The sequence below is a fragment of the Sus scrofa genome, chromosome 4, assembly GCF_000003025.6.
Source record: "Sus scrofa isolate TJ Tabasco breed Duroc chromosome 4, Sscrofa11.1, whole genome shotgun sequence".
In the NCBI taxonomy this organism is placed as follows: Eukaryota; Metazoa; Chordata; class Mammalia; order Artiodactyla; family Suidae; genus Sus; species Sus scrofa.
Genome location: NC_010446.5, coordinates 57,186,470 through 57,202,990, shown reverse-complemented (window position 1 = coordinate 57,202,990; position 16,521 = coordinate 57,186,470). Strand labels below are relative to the sequence as shown.

Sequence of the window (16,521 nt, the reverse complement as noted above, 5' to 3'; positions counted from 1 at the left end):
ATGGACATTTTATGATCCAGCACTCAAACTCCTGGGCATATATCTGGACAAAACTTTCATTCAAAAGGATATATGCACCCCTACATTCTAAGTATCTTTTAAAGAGTAAAGATAGCTTTCTTAAGAAACTTTCCCTCACCTATGGCTGGTCAGAATTTCATGACATGAAATTCTAGCAAAGACAATGGAAATATATATTGGCTTACCATATATACTTCAACCCCTAAAACATATGGATTGCCCAATATATGAATAAAATCAGAATCCTAATAACAAGGAAGATGAATGTAAATGTCTTTAGGGAGAGTTATCCCATAGCGACTGACAAAATCATTAAGAGGCTGTTCAGTTAGGATTCTTTCATCAGCTCCTTGGTGAGGGTAAATGAATTCCTTATTGCTAACAAAAGATATAATTATTTTAAAACTGGGGGAAAATGTTGGGGTGGAAAAGCTTTTGAAAAATTCTTAACTCATTCAAAATTGTTTTTAGTGAGGTATTTTTTTTTTCTGTTTAGGGCTGCATCCTCCGCATAGGATCCTAGGATAGGGTCTAATGGGAGCTGCAGCTACCAGCCTATGCCACAGCCACAGCAATATGAGATCTGAACCACATCTGCAAACTACACCGCAGCTCACGGCAATGACAGATCCTTAACCCGCTGAGCAAGGCCAGGGATAGAACCTGCATCCTCATGGAACCTAATTGAGTTCATTTAATGGAAGAGCCATGAAGGGAACTCCTGTAATGAATTTTAAGTAGCTTTTTTTCACACTTCAAAGATGAATCAGTGCTTATACCATTTGCATATTCTCCTGATGTCTAATATTAATTGGAATTGAGCGATGTTTTAAAATATAAACAAGCATTGGGTGTTGCCGTCTTGGCACAGTGGAAACAAATCCAACCAGGAACAATGAGGTTGCAGGTTCCATCCCTGGCCTCTCTCAGTGGGTTAAGGAACTGGCGTTGCCATGAGCTGTGGTGTGTATCACAGACACGGCTTGGATCTTGTTGCTGTGGCTGTGGCATAGACTGGCGGCTGTAGCTCTGATTGGACCTCTAGCATGGGAACCTCCATATGCCACAGGTGCAGACCTAAAAAGCAAAAATTAAAAAATAATAATAATAAAATAAATAAAATAGAAACAAGCACTGACCTGGGGTAAGTGAAAATGGAATTGATGAAATCTCACTTTGGAATATCCTTCTATGCACCAAATGCATCCATCAGGCCAAAGATCATGGTCAGGACAGATACCAAGAGGGTAAAAAGAATCTGATGAGTATGTTTTTGAGTGTGTACATAAAACTACAAAAGTTCTCCACTGAGAAAACTTTAAGAAAAAAAAAAACAAGATTTTTTCAGACAAATGTATAGAAAGCAAATAAATTATAAAGTGGGAAGGTCTAAGAATTACTAACTACAATGATGGATGTACTGTCGATTCTGGGATTACTTCCCAGTTTCAGCACAAATCCTAGATTAGAATCCACATGAATCTTTAATCCAGCTTCTATCTCTCACATCAATGGAAGAGAAGAAGAGAAATCCAAAGTCTCTGTACTAAATCAAGTGGACAGAGCCTGGTAGTTGATATTTCACCAATTTCTGGAGACTAGGCACACCCTAGTCTTTCATTTCCTCTGTGGGATAAATAGCTTGAAAGATCCAGAAAAAACAAAGTGATGGAAGGATCTAAAAAGACAGTACATCTTCCATTTATAAAGTAAATAAGTCACAGGGATGAAGTGTTCTGCATGGGAATAGAGTTAATAATTTCATCATAACTTTATATAATGACAGTTGGTAAATAAACTTACTGATGAATGAATCATTTCGTAACACATAAGAATATCCAATCACTGTGTCATACACCTGAAACTAACATAATATTAAGAGTCAGTTAACTTCAATAAAGGGTAGCCTACCTAACATTACTAAATAAAAATAAATTAATTAAAAGACTAATATCAATACATCTTCCTACATTACCAGGTATGAAAACTTGAACAGGTCCTTTTGACACCTTCTTTCCAAAGTACTAAGTACTGACACAGGGGGCTGGAGAACAGGAGGACATATTACTTGCCTTGTTTTGATCACAGTAACCCAAACCAGGGGGTTTCTCTTCTTTTATACTTTTACTTTATAAAATATAACTGCTGTCTAAATTCCCCAAATGAGGCTGTTGATTTAAAATGGACATATCTGGATAACTATCTTGACTGAGTTTCTCTTTCCACTGCATTCTTCTTCATGCTAAGTGATCCAGTTGCTATCTTTGCAGACACCGTGAGTGACCTGACCGATGAGGCAGCAGGTGGGGATGGGTGGATAATATGCTGGGTCTATCTTCAGGTAGGTTTAAATAATGAAAAACAATGTTTTAAGTTTCTGCTAACAGAAAGCATTCCACAGAGAGGACAACACCTGAATATCTCAAGTTTAACTTCAGATCACCCTTGAATGTGAACGGGATGAGGTGTTCCATGCCTTTTTTCTGGGTTTGGTCTGGTGGAGATTCCCTTTTCAAATTTATTGCTGCTTCACCCCCTTCTTTTGAAAACAGACTTAAAAGAACCATAACACTTCCAAATGTTAAGAGGTTTGGACCCAGATCCATTGAATATGTTTTTCAAAAAGGTAAGTACTTTAATTTGCTTATCAATTACTATACAGCACTCTTAAATCACTGTGAGGACAGGAACCAGAAACTCTTGGCTGATTAGAGCTTGAAACCATCTGCTTCTCTAAATTCCCCCTGTTGCTCTCCTCAAGACAATTCCTAGTTTCCTGGTCAGAGGGTACAAATTCTTTTGTATGTTTCAACAATCCTCCTGCACAGTACACATATCTTCAAAATACCTTTGTCAAATGCAGACATTATTGAAATGGGACTGGAAAGGGAAGCTAGCATCCCAACTCTTCTGTCTGGCTAACAAGAGAGTGTATATCAATTCCATCCACTGCTTTAAAAATGGACTTCACAATGTCCCCTCTCCTCATGCTTTACCCCACACTCTCCATCTTGAGTTCACTGCTTTAGAAAAGTTTACGCACCTTTCACCCATTCATCCTCCATCCTCTTCAAACATCTTCCCTCCCTACATCTACATGTTTGTGACAATATGCCTTCAAATCATTCCTCGACTCTCATTCATTTTTAAAGAACATGACATCTAGTGTAATGTATGAACATTTATTATGAAATGATAAGCACTTAAGAAATTCTAAGTATTCTAGAAGACTGGATGTAACTGTAATAAAAATGTAACTTGCAACCTGTTTGGGAATTCATTGTTTAATTGGCTGGGAATGACATTCATTCTCCAGATGTCCTCATCCCAGGTGTTCACAGCTCATTATAAATGACCATCAATAGAAGTTCCAGTGGAATACTCACAAAGACAGCTCTGCCCCAGTGGTTTAAAATATGTCCATAATAAATTAATGGATTAGCAATGAGATCCTGCTGTGTAGCACTGGGCATTATATCTAGTCACTTAGGATGGAGCATGATAATATGAGAAAATAGAATGTGTACATGTATGTGTAACTGGGTCACCATGCTGTACAGTAGAAAAAAAATTGTATTGGGGAAATAACTATTAAAAAAATAATAATAATGAAAAAAGTTCACAATAAATTAAATCAAAAAATAAATAATAAAAGCCAAAAAACTGAGTTGTTTCCATTGTCAACATCTTCGGCATTAAATTCATCCTAAAGGAAAGTATGATGCGATAAATCAATCCACAATGGTAATAAAATTTGAACTACTCATAGAAACTACAAGTTTACCATTTTTTTTTTACATTTATTCTATCAAAGGAGCTGGAGTAGGTGAGAATGTACTATTCACTTGTGCAATGGTTCCTATAAAGTTATATGAGATACTTTTTTTTTACTATTTTTATGAAAGCATAGGCAAATGAAAAAGAAGAATCTATTCCTGAAGACAATATACATTTGAGGGTCTACTGTGTATCATGAACAATGTTTTACACACACACACACACACACACACACATGCTATGTTACATATCTTTTATTACAGTAATCTTTAATCTTATAAGAACTCTGAAAGAGAGGTAATAAGCACTTTTTCCTGATAGGAACATGAGGCAAGCCTAAGGAACCTACTCAAGGCACAGGCAAGAGTTGTAGAAGGGTGCTTTCTTACTCTGGCTTATCTAGTCCAAAGCCTACATGCTTTTTACCATATCATGGAAGAAGGCAGGATCCCTGGGGAAATTTGTGAAGTGAAGATCATTTAAATATCTGCTCTACCAAAGTCATTTTACTAGAATTTGGCCAAGTCTGAGGTGACTCAGACTCTGGAGGTATTCAAAAGACTCCAGCTTTCTGCAAATTACATCTGAGTTATAAATAACAAAGAAACAAAGGAAGAAACACCCTCAAATATAGGGACTGAAATAACATCTAACAACTCTAAGAGTGTATTAACCTGACTACACATCAGAGTGTATGATATATTTACAAAAAGAAGTAACTTAAACTCCAAATGAAAGGAATGTTGCCATATTAGATACATGTAGCTACGATCTAAAGGGATGTTTTCCTTGCAAAAGAGAAGCTTAACCTCTCCAGTCTCTTCTGGGTGTTTACCCACAATATGTTGGGGAAAATATGTTTAACTAAATGTAAAACTATAAATTATCTTCACCCAAATGACAAGCAGGAAAGCTAATTTACTCTTTCTGCCGATGCAGAATGACCATCAACAACGAAATGTCAAGTAGTACAGAAAAACTCTGAAAGAAAGATATCGTGCAACACAGTTACAGCTTAGCCATAAGAAAAGCAACCACGATCAATGCAAAGGGATAATTAAAGCATTCTTCCATATCATCATTAGTGACAGCAAACACAGCCTAGACTTATTAGTAAACCACAGGTGCAGTCTGACTAATGGAACCCACTGGCAGCCTCAATAAATATTCCATTTCTGAGAGCTTTTGGAAAGAAAGCAGCTTAAGGAGAGAGGAGGAGGAGAAATGCTTAATCAATTTCCTTTTAAGATCATTGCTGCTTATAAAGTTATAAATCAGTCTTTCATGTGTTCCTTAAGAGTCTAAGACAACGGGTATAAAGGGAGAAAATAGTCTTGCAAGGACTCATTGCTATTATTGATCTAAAACAACAGATCATAAAAACAGTTTGAACCACTGTCCTTTTTTCCAAATGCATGAAAACATCATAGCTAATCAACCATCATATTGTCAAGCTCAGTCACACACAATCCTATCCTCACTACTTTAGCGCTTTTCTTCTTCTCTTGTTATTTCAAGCATTTACTTTGAAGTCAAAAAAAAAGGATAAAATCATTTTGAAGTGTGCTGAATGTATGGGCCTTTTAATAGAAGGACATTTGCAAAAGTAGAAAAGAGCATGTGGCATGATTGAGGGGAAATAACCGACTCACAATCTCTTACAAAGTTAGGGTTCTTAGAAGAAGAAACGTTTTAAAGTTATGTTCAGCATAGAAGGGCCTCCATTACACTTTAAGTTCATTTCTCTTCTGAGTCATCCAAAAAGATTTAAATCTGGTATATATTCATCTTATGATCTTCTGGAAAAGACATAAAACAAAGCACAGCAATTAGTTTGAAAAGTATGACAATATCCATGAAATATAAATGAGAATGAAAACCAGGCAGCATATGGCAAAACAAAAAGCTTTAAGGTCAAAGAGTCAACATAAGGGTAAGAATTTATCTTCCCACATGGTCAGACATTAATTTGTTTTGCTGACTTCAATTCTTCTCTGAAAATACCCATTGTCTTGGTTAAAATAAATCAGTGGAGTTCCCGCTGAGGGTCAGCCAGTTGAGAACCTGACATCGTGCCCATGAGGATGAGGATTTGATCCCTGGGCTGACTCAGTGGGTTAAGGATCCAGCATTGCTGCAAGCTGTGGCGGAGGTCTCAGAGGCAGCTTGTAGCCCAGACCTGTCGCTATGGCTGTGATATAGGTTGGTAGCTGCAGCTCCAATTCAACCCCTAGCCCAGGAACTTCCACATGCTGCAAGTGTGACCCCAAAAAGCAAAAAACAAACAAAAACAGATCTTTACTATTCACCCATTAAGAAGAGACATACATCTTATCATTAATAATATTTTTTTAGGTCTCTACTTATTCTGATTTACACAGGCTTGGGGAGTAAAAGGTATTGCAAAACAATTTTTTTCTGATGCATAAAATACTCTAAAATCCCTGATATCTAGTAAGCTAGATAGCACAGAATCTGCTTCAGTATTTAGCAAACATAAAACATATGATCTATGAAGTTTCTTCTACACATTTCAGAACAAAGGCTTTTAAATAAGGTAGTTTAAATAAATTCACCAAAATAACATTTTAAGCGATTCAGAAATTTGTGAAATTTACCACAAATATAGCTGGATTCAAGTTTCAGATTTAATTTTTAAATTAAAGTTTCATCAGGCATGGACTAAACCTCTCATTAAACTTTTCGCTCCTGATGGAAGTTGGCCAAACCTGTGGACTAAGACAAAGAATTTACATTTATTTTTAATTGGCTTCCCATACTCTTAGATTTAAAATTCATAGTAAAATTTGTGCAGGAGATATATTCACTTCTGTTGCTGTGTGAGAAATTACCACAAATTCAGTATTTCATAATAATCTGCTTATTACTTCACAGTTCGAAAAGTCTGGTTATAATTATGTTCTCTGCTCAGGGTCTTGCCAAGCTGAAACCAGGTAGTGAGAGAGTGGAGCTGTGGGCCCATCTTGAGCTCAGGACCCTCTTCCAAGCTCATTGAAGTTTTGTCCAGCATTTGTTTCTGTATAGTTGCAGGACTAAGGTTCCTGTTACCTTGCTGGCTATCAACTTGGGACTGCTCTGAATTCCTGGAGACTACTCACTCTTCCCTATCACGTGGCCCTCTCCACAACATGGCAGTTTGTTCCTTCAACATCAGCATGAGAATTCCCTCATTTGGAATCACTTTACACCTTTTAAGAGTTCACCTGGTTAGCTCAAGCCCATCCTAAAAATCTCCCTTTTGGTTAACTCAAAGTCAACTGATTAGGACCTGCATTGTATCTGCAAAACCCCCTCTACCTACTATTGTAAAATAATCAGGGGAGTGATATTTCATCATTTCCACAAGTTCCACTCAGAGCAAAGGAGGAGGAATTTTACAGAGTGTGTACACAAAGGTGAGAATGTTAGAACCCTGTTACCATAGATCCTTGTAAGAATAATGCTACCAGAAAATATATCTATGTTGAATGTATCTAGTATCTATGTTGAAAAGTTAGCCTTTCGTTTTTTGAAACAATAGAATTATTTCAATAGGATTTACTTATATACGTGACAGTGTAAAATGTTACAATCTATTACCACAAACCTTTGGATGTCATATGTGCTCCTGCTATGAAAATATATTTGTTCTCTCTCAAATGTAAAGCACACTACTGAACCAGGAAAAAAGAAATCAACTTTGGTTAGGTTAGCCTCTTTCTCCTCAGTGTAGCTCAGTCAGTTTCTAAGCTATACACCAAAGTTACGTAGATCCTATGTTAGTCTGGAATGGATCATGGAAACCATTAGCTCATTATGGAGTTGAAACTGGAATTCATGATGCCCCTATAGATATGATATCTGATGTGCCAGCCACTGCATTCTGCTGTGCCCTCAGTTCTGCAGTGATGACACATTCCACAATTCCTTTACAATTGAGTGGCCAACAGGTCAGAGCATGCCTCAAGGGTATGCCTGAAAAGCTGTTTCCTGTGCGTTCAATAAAAAGACATGAGCTTGAACTTGCCGGTTGTAAAGCCTGGCAAATCCGTTTCACATTTTTCAATTTGTTTGCATGTAGCTCCTCTTCTCCAATCATTAACAAGATTTCTCAGTTGTATCTTAGAGACCAAGAAAGCTTCTAAGGAATTAAAATTTTTTCTCAATGAAATCTATTATGACTAGTTTCTAAAACAGTGATAAACACAAAAGAGGTCTTCAAAATGTTTATTCATTATGATGAATATGGACATACAAATATAATTTGGAATATGAGGAGAAAGGCACATGCATGTAGATGGTTTTTACACAGGTTCTTTTATATCTGGATACACATGTAGTATGTATCTTTCTATATTTAATTTTTTAAATGCTCCATTATTTAATAAAAGCCTCATGAGCTGAGACTATGGTATAACATTGCACAAGGTTTCAGTATGCAGTGAGAACACAATAAGGAATATAGATAAACTGATTACAACTAACATGACATTCCAAAGTCTACAGTTTTCTACAAAGCCCATAATTATATCCACAATTGATTTTCACTTTCTTCTCCATTAAATAATTTTCCAAAAGTATTTTGTAGATACCGAGTCTTTCGAATCTCTTCAAAGAAAGCATCATGTAGCCCTTTAACTTAGGGAAAACTTTATTCAATTCTTTGCACTTTTCAAACTTATGTCAAGGACAAATACAAGTGACCCTGGAATATTTCTTATTGATCTGGCCTTACCTTCCACAGAAAGAAAGAATAAGGCAATCAGATGGTCTTTATAAACTCTGGCATGAAAACATCTTACTTAAAATGTCTTGTGGTCATTGATTGGGACCTATCCTCCCCTACATGATAGGAATGATTTATGTAAGTCTAAAAAGTAGAACATTGTTCTTAAATATAGGAATCCCTGCAGTTTAGAAAGTTGGAGACTGGAGACAGGATTGAGATGGCAGAATAGAAGGACTGGAGCTCAACTTCTCTCCTAAAAACAACAAAATTCACAACTAAAGACTGAGAAATCTCCACCCAAAAGGACTGGAAACCTTAAAAAAATACTCTACTCCAGAAGAAAAAGAGGAGGCCACATCCAAGAGGTAGGAGGGGGAATTTCATGATATAAGCAACCCCATACCTCCCGGGTGGGAAGCTCCACAGACTGAAAACTAAATGTGAACCAGAGAGACTCATCTACAGGAGTGAGAGTTCTGAGCCTCATATCAAACCCTCACCTGCGGGGATCTGGCACTGGGAGAAGGATCCCCTGGAGCACCTGGTACAGGAGGCCAGTGGGACTAGTGTGAAGGAGCTCCACAGGACTACGGGAAACAGAGACTCCATTCTTAAAAGGCACACATGGACTTTCACATGCACTGCGTTCCAGGGCGAAGCAAAGTCTCCATAGGAATCTGGGTCAAACCTGACTGCAGTTGTTGGAGGACCTCCTGGGAAAATAGGGGTGAAGGTGGCTTGTTGTGAGGGAAGGACATTGAAGGCAAAGCTCTCGGGATAATTCCGCAGTGCGCCTTTCTCTGGAGGTGGCCATTTTGGGAAAATCTGGCCCCATCCATCAGTCAGCACTGATAAGCCCCAGGGCAAACAACAATCCAGGTGGGATCACAGCCCCGCCCCTCAGTAAACAGGCTACCTAAAGACCCCTCAAGCACACAGCCACCTCTAATCCCATCCACAGACTAAGCCCCACCCACCAGAGGGATTAGAATCAGCTCCACCTACCAGGGGGCAGGCATCAGCCCCTCCCATCAGGAAGCCTACAGCAAGACCCATACCAACTTCAGCCACAGGGGGGCAGACACCAGAGTAAGAGAGGCTACAACTCTAGTATCTGTAAGAAGGTCACCACGCCAAAAACCTATAAAAATGAAAGGACAGAGAACTATAACTCAGATGAGGGAGAAAGGAAAAACCCCAGAAGATCAGTTAAGTGAGGAGGAGATTCTTAGCCTCCAGGAAAAAGACTTTAGGCTGTTGATACTGACGATGATGCAAGGCTTTGGAAATAAACTGGAGGCAAAAATGGATAACTTACAGGAAACACTGACCAAAGAGATACAAGATATAAAACTTAAACAAGAAGAGATGCTAAATACAATAACGGAAATAAAAACTCACTAGAAGCAGCCAACAGCAGAATACAGGAGGCAGAAGAACGAATAAGCGAGGTGGAGGACAGATTAGTGGAAATTATGGATGCAGAACAGAAAAGAGAAAAAAGGGAGTTCCCGTCGTGGCGCAGTGGTTAACGAATCCGACTAGGAACCATGAGGTTGCGGGTTCGGTCCCTGCCCTTGCTCAGTGGGTTAACGATCCGGCGTTGCCGTGAGCTGTGGTGTAGGTTGCAGACGTGGCTCGGATCCCGCGTTGCTGTGGCTCTGGCGTAGGCCGGTGGCTACAGCTCCGATTCGACCCCTAGCCTGGGAACCTCCATATGCCGCGGAAGCAGCCCAAGAAATAGCAACAACAACAACAACAAAAGACAAAAAGACAAAAAGACAAAAAAAAAAAAAAAAAAAAAAAAAAGAAAAGAGAAAAAAGACTGAAAAGAAATGAAGAGAGTCTCAGAGAACTCTGGGACAACGTGAAATGCACCAACATCTGTATTGTAGGGGTGCCAGAAGGAGAAGAGAGAAAGAAGGGGACAGGAAAAATATTCCAAGAGATAGTAGCCAAAAACTTCCCTAACATGGGAAAGGAACCACTCACTCAAATCCAGGAAGCTCAACAAGTACCATATAAAATAAACCCAAGGAGGAATACACCGAGACACATATTAATCAAACTGACCAAAATTAAAGACAAAGAGAAAATCTTGAAAGCAACTAGGGAAAAGAAACACATAACATACAAGGGAACCCCAATAAGGTTATCAGCAGATCTTTCAGCAGAAACTCTGCAGCCCAGAAGGGAGTGGCATGACATACTTCATGTGATGAAAGGAAAAAACCTCCAACCAAGATTCCTTTACCCAGCAAGGCTCTCATTCAGATTTGAAGGAGAAAGCAAAACCTTCACAGATAAGCAAAAGTTGAGAGAGTTCAGCAACACTAAACGAGCCTTACAACAAATACTAAAGGAACTTCTCTAGGCAGAAAAGAAAAGACAGCAACCAGAATCAAAAATGCCACAAATGACAAGGCTCACCAGTAAAGGTATATACACAGTAAAGACACAAAATCATCCATGCACAATTATCCCACCAAAATCAGAAATCATGAGAAGAGGTGGGTACAAGTGCAGGACACTAGAGATGAACTTGCAATTAAGAGAACAATAACTTAAAACAATCTCATATACACATAGACTCTTATATCAAAACTTCAGAATAACTGCAAACCAAAAATCTACAATTGATACACAAACAAGGAATCTCTGGAGAAGAAATATATCTCATAGTAAATAAGTGCATAATCCACCATAAAGGGGGTCATTTGACATCATTCTTGGAATACTGAAGTCTTCTTACATCTGATTCTGACTTCCTCTCCAACAAAGAAGTTATGATAATTATAATTAAATAATGCCACTGTACAATTAAATAATACAGTGCTACAATTGTATTATTAATAACCATTTCTCTCCATGGTACAATGTAAGGTCTATATTGTCTTGTTTATCACATTACCTAGAATGGTGGAATGCCTATATTGAAGAATGAATAAGATGTAACAAGTTGTGAGGACGTATTTATATAGTTACACTGTTTTTTAACCAAATTATGCATTTTATATTTTACTTATTTTCAGAAGGTGTATTATTTTTGTTATTCTTACCAGTCAAGTTATTCTTTTTATTATGCTACATAAAATATTTAATGGTATATAAGGCTTTCTTCTTTATAAATTTTAGTTGCATAATATAACAATTTTAATATAATGCTAATCTTTAAAGAAAAATTGAAATGTAATAGATAATACTAAATAGTAAGGATGAAAGTCATACAAAATGGGATAAAGTATAGAATAAATTTCCTATTTGTCTCAGCATATTTTCCATTCCACTTCTCCAGAGGGAGTCACTTAATCTGTTTCTTAAGATCCATGATATAATAATCTGTGTGAATGTAATTGTGTCTAAACTTATGTATTTTATTCTGTAAAAAAAATAAAATTTCAATAAAAAAATAAGAACAACAACAAAAAAAACCATGAAAATTAGGAGTTCCCACTGTGGTGCATCTGCACCACCAGAATGGAAGTTCTATCCCCTACCCAGCACAGTCAGTTAAAAGATCAGGTGTTGTGGCAGCTTTGGCATAGGTCATAACTGTAGCTCATATCTAATCCCTGGCCTGGAAACCCCATATGCTGTGATGAGACCAAGAAACATAAATAAATAATATTAAAACCTAAACATTTTCACAGAAACCTATGCACCTCTTACACTCTTTTCAGTTTTCCAGTTGTCCAAAGATCCATGTCACTTAGTTTGGGGCTGACTTAGGAGTAAATTAATTTCATTAATTAATTCACTTAATTCTGCAAATGGATACTATGTAAAGTGAGCTGACAGGAGGGACTATTTCAAAAATTTATTTTCTTTTTCTTTTCTTACCTGTCACTGCATGTAGCACATACTAAATGTTAACAGCAGATTTCTTGAATGGATTTTTTTGAAATTTCTTTCATCACTTCTTTTGATATAAATTTCCATAAGTTCACTCAAAGACTTCCATAAACCTCCCAGGAAAGCAAGTTGTTGAGTATTCCTTGATTTTGATTTTCTGGGCAAACACTTACACAAGCCCCATAAGACCTTCAATAGACGACTCCTCAATATGATGAAAGTCAAATCTAAGACAAAAGAGACTGAAAAATGATCAGCATAAGAAAATCGAAGTAAAGGTAACCTAAAGGTCAAATGATAAATTAAGAATGAAGAGTTAAAATGTGGTTGTTGACCAATGAAAATTCCTGTTGCCAACAGTTATGTGAAGGGCATATCTTTTTCAGACTCTTTCCAACTGTCTGCCATGGTGACAGCAACCCTGTTTAATAAGTCAGTAGAAAAGAAATTACCTCTCTATCTTTGAAATTTTCATACAGAAATCTATGTTTTTATGTTTTCAGGGAAAAATAGAATAAAAAAATTCTGTTGTACTCAACTAAAAATAAATAAATAAATAAATAAACTCTGGCATGAAAATAGAAATTTTCCATATAATTTCCCATCATATAATTATAGTTAATGATTGGTTAAAATTCTCCCATGAAAAGATAATCTGTATTCAAATAAGTTTGGGAGATCCTTATACTTTATACTTTCCATTCCCTCTCTCGAAGCATATCAGCATCTTAAAAGTTGGAGTGCGTAGCCATGTCTCCCATGGTAAACAAGGAAAGACAAAAACAAAGAAATCTGCAGATACACACAAAATTAAAAGAGCTCCTCTCAGATAACCCGTAAGGAGGAGGGTGGGCCACAGATGGTAGATTGGGGAGCAGGTTATTATACTGAAGACTCCATTATGGTGAAATATCAGTAATCCCATAAATTAGACACATTTCCCAGCTCTGCTGGGAACTGACATCCTCAAGCAGAACATTTTATTATCAATTCTCATTCTCTAGAAGTAGAGAGAGAACCAGAAACCCTTCATGGACCTTCTGCATTCTCTAAAAAGACAGCAGGACTATAGCAAAGAGGTCATGGTAAGATTAATGGTCAACATCAGAGCTGGGACAACGAGGAGAAGCTTGTTTATCAGCATAATTCTGAAAGAAAAATTTTGTGTCAACCAGTAGTGACAGTGATGAAGCAAACATACATTGGTGAAGGACAAATTGACTGTGTCAGAGCTCCTAGGTGTTCGTTGACATGCATTTTGCAGAAGCTCAGGAAGGAAGAAACTCAGCCAGTAAACCCAGCAGCCAAGAAGTAAGAATTCCCAAGACAAAGTGGAAAGAAGAAGTCATCAGAAAGATAGATATGAAGCTCACACTGGAAATTTTTGGGCTTAATCACACTTTGTCATTGGGGAAAAAAATATGTCCAAGATACTGAGTCTATTTAAAACAGAAATAAATCAATATTCTCCTCTTTTTTTTTTTCTAGCATCTACCTAAAGGAAGAATTTATTTAAAATATAGACAATAAGATGTGCTTTCTGTTCCTAACACTGGGGCCCATGTGCATTAAGACTTGAATTGGCTTTCCAAAAGTGGGACCTCTTGCCATTTAAAAGGGAAAGGCCCAGAGTAGGATTTCTGAAATTCAGTACCTTTGTCATTTAGGGATAGAAGTTTTTTTGCTTTAGACAGCTATTCTGCACATGATAGGATGTTTAGATATGTCCCTGGTCTCCACTAACTAGATACTAGTAATACCTACTCAATTGTGGCATATATTATATATATATGTATATATATGTGTGTATATATATATGTGTGTGTATATATATATATATGTGTGTGTGTGTGTGTGTGTGTGTATATATGTATATATATATATATAGTTGCACACACACACATTATATGTGTATATGTGTATTTCTCCAGAAAAGCCACTCTCACAGTAATTCCATGTGTTCACCAACCCAGAAGCTCTTCAAACCTTTGGGTTTTTATAGAGGCTTCATTACATAGACATGATTGATTAAATCACTGGCCATTGGAAATTTATTCAGTCTCCAGACTGTCTTCCCTCTCTGGAGGCTAGGAAAGTAGGACTGAAAGCTCCAACTCTGTAATCACAGAGCTTGTACCACTGGCAACAAGCCACCCACCTTAGATGCTTTCCAAAAGTCACCTCATTAATCCCTTGAGGTTACTTTGAAAATATATTCTCCCATTGTGTGAGTTGTCTTTTTGTTTTGTTTATGGTTTCCTTTGCTGTGCAAAAGCTTTTAAGTTTAATTAGTCCGTTTTTTTTTTTTTTTTTATTGTCACTGCTCTAGGAGGTGGATAGGAAAGATATTGTTGGAATTTATGTCAAAGAGGGTTTTGCCTATGTTTTCCTCTGAGAGTTTTATAGTGTCTTGTTTTACTTTTAGATACGTAATCCATTTTGAGTTTATTTTGTGTATGGTGTTAGAGTGTTCTAATTTCATTCTTTTACATGTAGCTGTCCAGTTTTCCCAGTGCCACTTATTGAAGAGACTGTCTTTTCTTCATTATACATTCTTCCCTCCTTTGTTGTAGAGTACTTGACCACATGTGCATGGGTTTATTTCTGGGCATTCTATCCTATTCCATTGATCAACATTTCTGTTTTTGTGCCAGTATCATACTCTTTTGATGACTGCAGCTTTGTAATTTAATATGAAGTCAAGGAGCCTGATTCCTTCAGCTCCATTTTTCTTTCTCAGGATTGTTTCAGCTATCTTCAAAATATACAAACTACTTACGTAGTTCAATATCAAAAAAACAATCCAGTCATAAAATAGGAAGAAGATCTAAACAGATATTCCTCCAAAGAAGACAGGTAGATGGCCAAAAATCACATTAAAAGATGCTCAACATTACTAATTATTACAGAAATACAAATCAAACCTACAATGAGGTATCACTTCACACCAGTCAAAATGGGCATCATCCAAAAGTCTATAAACAATAAATGCTGGAAAGAGTGTGGAGAAAAGTGAACCTTCTACACTTTCAGTGAGACTGTAAATTAGTACAACCATTATACAAAACAGCATGGTGATTCCTCAAAAAACTAAATCTAAAACTACCATATGATCTAGCAATCACACTCCTGAGCATATATACAGAGAAAGCCATAATTTGAAGATACATGACCCCAATGTTCATAGAAGCACCATTTATGATAGCCAAGACATGGAAGCAACCTAAATGTCCATTGACAGAGGAATGGATAAAGAAGATGTGGTTCATATATACAACAGAATATTACTTGGCCATAAAAAAGAATGAAATAATGCCATTTGCAGCAACACAGATGAACCTAGAGATTATCATAGTAAGTGAAGTAAATTGGACAAAGTCAAACATCATATGATATAACTTATATGCAGAATCTTAAAAAATAAAGATGCAAATGAACTTATTTACAAAACAGAAACAGACTCATAGACCTCGAAAACAAACTTATAGTTACCAAAGAGGACAGGAGGAGGGGGATGGATGGACTGGGAGTTTGGGATTGGCACATGCACACTATTGTATATGGAACAGATGGTCAGCAGGGACTTGCTGTATAGCACAGGGAACTCTACTCAATATTCTGTGATACTCTATATGGGAAAAGAATATGTAAAAGAATGGATGTATGTGTATGCATAACTGAATCACTTTGTTGTACAGCAGAAATTATCACCACATTGTAAATCAACTATACTTCAATAAAACTTTTAAAAATGGGGAAAAAAGAAATGGAAATGAGAAATAAATTATAACATGAAAGAAAAAAAAAGTCACCCCATTAACATAGCAAAGGGCACATTTCTCACTTTCAACACAGGAAATTCCAAGGGGTTTGGAAGCTGTGAGCCAAGAACCCTGGTCAAAAACCAAATATTGGGAGTTCTCGTCATGGCGCAGTGGTTAACAAATCCGACTAGGAACCATGAGGTTGAGGGTTCGATCCCTGGCCTTGCTCAGTGGGTTAAGGATCCAGCGTTGCCATGAGCTGTAGTGCAGGTTGGAGATGTGGCTTGGATCTGACATTGCTGTGGCTGTGGCTGTGGTTTAGGCCGGTGGCTATAGCTCCAATTAGACCCCTAGCCTGGGAACCTCCATATGCTGCAG

At 37.2% G+C, this 16,521-nt stretch overlaps 1 long non-coding RNA gene across 2 annotated transcripts in view; it reads right to left on the bottom strand.

The window, feature by feature from the left end:
- Positions 3,609-16,521, bottom strand: part of LOC106510041 — a 39,276-nt gene continuing 26,363 nt past the window's right edge. Inside the window, exons 2-4 of one of the 2 annotated variants that reach the window (XR_001308159.2) lie at positions 12,368-12,621; positions 6,417-6,534; positions 3,609-5,597 (exon numbers count right to left, since the gene is read on the bottom strand). This is a non-coding gene — a long non-coding RNA (uncharacterized LOC106510041). The remainder of the gene's footprint in view (positions 5,598-6,416; positions 6,535-12,367; positions 12,622-16,521) is intronic. The other variant, XR_001308158.2, reaches the window with a different exon arrangement.